Source organism: Gopherus flavomarginatus, chromosome 2, assembly GCF_025201925.1.
Source record: "Gopherus flavomarginatus isolate rGopFla2 chromosome 2, rGopFla2.mat.asm, whole genome shotgun sequence".
Taxonomy (NCBI): domain Eukaryota; kingdom Metazoa; phylum Chordata; order Testudines; family Testudinidae; genus Gopherus; species Gopherus flavomarginatus.
This window is the reverse complement of record NC_066618.1, coordinates 233,852,525-233,858,447: the sequence shown is the minus strand read 5'-3', so window position 1 is coordinate 233,858,447 and position 5,923 is coordinate 233,852,525.

Here is a 5,923-nt window from a genome sequence, read left to right as displayed (position 1 = left end):
AGCCCCTTTATGCAGTTCTGCCTGTGTATTGGAGACTTAAAGTGTGTGTAACTGTAGTTTAAATCTGCTTTAGGATTCTTTTATACTTCCAGAGCGGTGGACAGGGTCCTTTGCATTACCAACAGTCAATCAGATATTTGTTATTTACTTAGCAGGAAGGAAGAAGACTATGATTGGTGCAGGACGATGAAGAATCAGGGCTATGGATTTAGATTAATCTATGAATTTGAATTAGTGAAAGCCCAAGAATGTATTTGTGAGATTCAAGACCACCTGATCTTGTAAGGTTTGCCTTTCATTGTATATTATAAACACTGTCTTGTCAATTGGAGGCTCTTCAGGGAAGGCTTTGGCTACCCTGATTTGTGTCAGACTTTTCCAGGAAGTTGCCTGAGTGCGCCTTTTGAGTGTACCATATCTACTATGACTATCTACAAACTCAAATCTGAGGCGTGGGCACTGAGAATCATTGAATGTCACTAGGTTCAAATCAGAATATGACAAAGGTAGTTAATGTCTTTGGTTTTGAGCCTGCATCAAGATCTGCCAATGCACACCTCTGTGCCAATGTAGATTCCCGGTAGGATTTCACATGGATATAGGGGTCCTTGCTAATAGATCCTGATGAAAGATAGGGGTTCAAATTATCAAATGAAATCTTATTATCACACTGGTCTTTCAGAGTAAGGTCCTGATCCTTAATTCCTTGCACACACAAAGCTCCCCTGAAAAGAAAGAATCTAGGGGTACGTCTTCACTTCCGGCTGTATCGGCGGGTAGCAATCGATTTCTCGGGGATCGATATATCACATCTTATCTAAACGCGATATATCGATCCCCGAACGCGCTCCTGTCGACTCCGGAACTCCACCAACGTGAACAGCGGTAGCAGAGTCGACAAGGGAAGCCGCGGACATCGATCTCGTGCTGTGAGGACGGTAGGTAACTCGATCTAAGATACTTCTACTTCAGCTATGCTATTCACGTAGCTGAAGTTGCGTATCTTAGATCGATCCCTCCCCCCAAGCGTAGACCAGCCCTAGGATTGGCTCCTCTGCATTCATTTTTACAGATAAACCTGAACCTGGTAAACATAAAGGATGCAATCTTCGAAAGCATTCAGTGTTGGCCTACATTTGGTCCCATTGAAGTAAACAGTAAAACTCTCACTGAATTCAATCGAAGAAGAGTTAGGTCAATGCTGACTGATTTTAAAAATCCTATCCCATACGGTTTCCAAAGCATTTGAAAGGCATTGAAGTAATCTGTACCTTTCAAATGGGATTTCTAATACATATATAACAACATCAGTGACACAGAGATTGTTTGGGTAGCACGTGATTGAATAGTAATACTATGTTTGTAGAGCTGTGGGAACTTTAATATCTGTGTTTGCATTGCACCTGTGCTTTGACAACGCCTGGAAATATATGTATATGTATATATATATATACACACACACACACGCAAGTTAGCACAACTAATGTAGAAAGGACTACCCTAAACACACAGATTCACATGCACGAGCACACACACGCACACACACACTGATAGTAAGACCACAAGAGTTTGAAAGTTCTTATTTCCTTTAACTTCTCTTAGTTACAGAGTTCAGATTATTTTTGTGCAGATACCATAGTGAGGAACACAGCATAGACAGCACTTGTCCTTCTCTTATCTCATTACCCAAAAGGTTGATATTTCACTTGATCCATACAAGAGTACAAATAGCTCTATTTCAGAAAGAGTGGCCCTGGTTACTATAATATATTACTCCAAAAATGGGAGCTTAACATTAGCTTTCTAGGGTGGGATTTTCAAAATATCTCAGCGACTCTGTAGCACAAGTCCCATTGAAGGTCAGTTCTTATTTAGGTGCCTAAATAAGTGGACTGATTGCAAACAGTGCTGATTTTCCAACAGCTCCGTTGGAGTTAACGGGAGGTACTAAGTGCTCAGCACTTTTGAAAAACCAGACCTTTTATAAAGGTGCCCTAGCTGCTGCACTCCCAGTGACTTTCATTGGGAGCTGAGCACCTATTACTTTTAGCCTCTTTGAAAATCCCAGTCCAGAAACTTCACTTTAGGTACCCATTCTATAAAATCTTGACCTCCTTTTACATATTCTTTCAATGCATCCAAGATACCATTCAATTTCCTGGTGTGAAAGCTGTGCTCTGGCCAAACTTATAACAATCAAAACTAACAAACTCATATCATTATCCAATATAACAAACAATAGACTGTTCATTCTATCCTAGCTAGATAACTAACTCACCTTCTTACCCCTGCTCCCAGGGTCAGCTCCAGGCATCAGCACGCCAAGCACGCGCTTGGGGCAGCAAGCTGCGGGGGGCACTCTGCCGTTCGCTGTGAAGGCTGCAGGCAGGCTGCCTTCAGCGGCTTGCCTGCAGAGGGTCTGCTGGTCCCACGGTTTTGGCAGACCCTCCGCAGGCAGGCCGGCTGAAGGCAGCCTGCCTGCCATGCTTGGGGCAGCAAAATGCCTAGAGCCACCCTTGCCTTCTCCTAACAGGAAATAGGAAAGCTCTCCTCTCAAGCTGCCCCCAGCACAAATATGTAGCAGAAAAGATGGGCCCTGCAATGTAACCTGAATGTTAATAGTTCCTGCCTCTGGCAGATGAAAGGGAACAGCAAATTCCAAAGCATAGAGTGGCTCCCTCATATTTATATGTTAGCAAGTAAGCTCCAGCTTGAGTGCTTTCATTGATCACTGATTACTGCTATGGCGAAGTATGGCACAAGGAGAAGCGTGATCTCTCTGGTAATCAAGTCTCAGTCTATTTAGGACATTAGAGGTCAAAATTAACACCTTGAAATCCACCTGAAAAGTCACAGGGAGCCTGTACAGCTCCCAGAGAACTGATGTAATATGCCCCCAGAGTGATGTGCCACTCAGCAAAGGGGCTGCCACATTCTGCACCAGCTTCAGTTTCTGAGTGATTTCAGGACATGACATATGTGACGGAGGTGATAAAGTTATGGATAAGTGCAGCAAAGTCCACACTGAAAAGAACTGTTTATAACAGAGCTGGGTGGGAAATGGCTTCCTGTTTCACGAGAACTTCAGAGATATCCAATTTTTTTAACCATACCAAATGGGGACAAAAAAATCATAATCTTTGAAATTTTAGCGAACTGCTAAGCCAGAAAAAAAAATTAAGGATTGGGTCAAATGAAACATTTTGTTTTGATAATTTTGTAACATTCCATTTTTATTTTGATCTTTAACATTATCTGAATTTCAAAACAAAGTTATTTGAAGCAAAAAAACCAAAACTTCCTTTTGACAATTTAGAAACTTTATTTTTTCCAAAAATCTTTCAAATTAGGAGATTCATCTAAGTCAACCCTTTCCCACAAAAAGTTTTGGTTTTGACAAAATGGCATTTTCCAACTAAAAAAAATTTCAACAGAAAACTCCCAACCGGTTCCAATTTATACTAAAACTCCCACCTAGCCTCTTCATATTTTCGCTCTATTGATCACCAGTTGTTTTTAAGGACCTTGGTTTTAAGACTTATCTGAAAGACTACCTACTGTAACACTGTGCCTTAAATATAACGCTGGGGCTTGAAGTTTTATTTTAATAATAACTCAGCAGATGGAATGCCACATACTGGATCACTAATATTCTTTCCCATATCAGCTGTTTTTCCCTGTAGAAGTCTTCTATCCATCCCAACCCAGCCTTCCCTAGCTCATGTAAGCGACATCACAGTATGACATCACAGTTGCTAACTGAGTGGGTTTCCTTCCCATCTCACTCTCACAGTTGTAAGTCATAAGCACAGTTATTCCACTGAAGTCAGTGTACTCACACTAATGTTAAGCATTATAGTGAGATCAGAACTAGGTCCTTTGTATAAAAGTGAAACAGGAGATTCAGGATTTGTGCTTTGGGGGTTTCTTTGCTTGTTGGGAGGAGCATTCTCATTTCTACAGCATCTAAAATGATTAGAGTTTAGTCTGAGAGGGGGAAAAGCCTGATTTGCAAAACTTTAGTGGAAAAGTTTTGAATCTCGGAAACTCCATTTTTAAGACAAAAGAAACTTTCACAATAAACAGTGTTTGCATGAAGAGCAATTACCGCTGATATTTTTATCCAGCTGCTTTGTGTAGCTTTTAAAAATTTTGCTAGTTACTTGTACATTATCACCACTGTAAACATTATAAATACTAAGCATTGGGCTTTTTTGTTTCTCTTTACCCAAAGTTTTGAATTCAGGTTTCTTGTGAGGAAAGTGCAATCTGACATTGAAATAAAAAATTAGTCATAGCCAGAAGTTCATTTTCTAGTTTTCACTTTATGACTTCTCCTCAAATACAGAGGTATTACTCTGCATGCCAGAATGTCACATAATCCACATCTGAGGAACAATGGTTACACCTTTATTTAATATTACATAGGTGCAAAAGCTGATTTGAAAAATTATCTTAATCAGCACTGTTAAAATTGGGACAATCTCAGATGGATGACATTCATGCTATTTACCGAGAGGTTGCATAAATGCACACTCAAAAAATCAGATAGGAAAAAAAGAGAAAGAAACCCCTTAGCCAGTCATATATGGCTGCAGTGAAAGAGGTAAGAAACAAAAATAAATGTTTGAATGAAATCAAGAGCACTGCTAGATAAAGGACTGTGCTTGGAAAGATAAGGAGACAAAGTGTGCCCGATCATGCAATCCTGCAAATCTTTATTCATGCAAGTGGTCCCTACTCATGTGAGTAGCACCATTGTGATCAGTTAGACTGTTTGTGTAAAGATAGAGGTTTGTAAGGTTCTAAGTCTTTAAATATGCTTCCTTGCATGCTCATGTCTCGCTAATGAAAGGCATATGCAATCTCTTGTGCCCAATTCCTGATCCTATGAATACTCAGGGCCGGCGCTACCATTTAGGCAGCCTAGGCAATTGTCATAAACAGATAGTTAAGGGTTAATGTCTCTCTTACCTGTAAAGGGTTAACAAACAGGGACCCCAAACACTGACCAGAGGACCAATCAGGAGACAAGATAGTTTAAAATCTCGTGGGAGGGAAGCCTTTGTTTGTGGGTTTTGGGTTTGGTTTTGTTCTCTCTGAGTCCTGGACGGGGCTAGAGGTATAACCAGGTTTCTGCCAATCTCCCTGCTACAGTAGAAGTAGAAAAGTAGAAGGCGGTCATAGTCTTTTAATTTGTTTTCTTTTTCATTTGCATATGTGTACTTGCTGGAAGTAGCTTAAATTGTGTTTCTGCTGGAGAAAGTTTCTTTCTATTGTTTATAAGTTGAAAAACCCTGTAACTTTTTACCATCTGAAGTGCAGAGATAAACCTGTTACTTTTTTCTTTCTTTTTTTATTAAAGGTTTTGCTTTAAGACCTGTTTGAGTGTTTTCTCCTAGTTAAGGCTCAAAGAAGCTTGAGTCTGTATTGCCTGAGGGAGGGAATGGTAAAGTTCCTCTTTGTGTTAGATTCACGGAGTTGAATTAGGTGATCTCCTAGTGTTCCCAGGGCAGGAAGGAGCTGGGGAGGAAGGAGGGAGGGGGAAGGAAATGGTTTATTCCCCTTTCTTGTGAGACTCAGGGAATTTGGGTCTTGGGAAGGTTTTTGGGGGAGACTAGAGTCGATCAGGCACTCTACTCTAAGTCCTGATTGGTGGCAGCCTATCAGATCTAAGCTGGTAATTAAGCTTAGGGGAATTCATGCTAATACCCATATTTTGGACGCTAAGGTCCAGAATTGGGAATTATATTATGACAGCAATCACCTAGGGTGCCAGAATAAATGGTGGGCGCCGTTTTGCCAGAGGGGGCGGCAGGTGGCTCCAGTGGAGCTGCCGCAGTCGTGCCTGCGGACAGTCGGCTGCTCGCGCGGCTCCGGTGGACCTCCCGCAGGCACGACTGCGGCAGCTCCACCGGAGCCA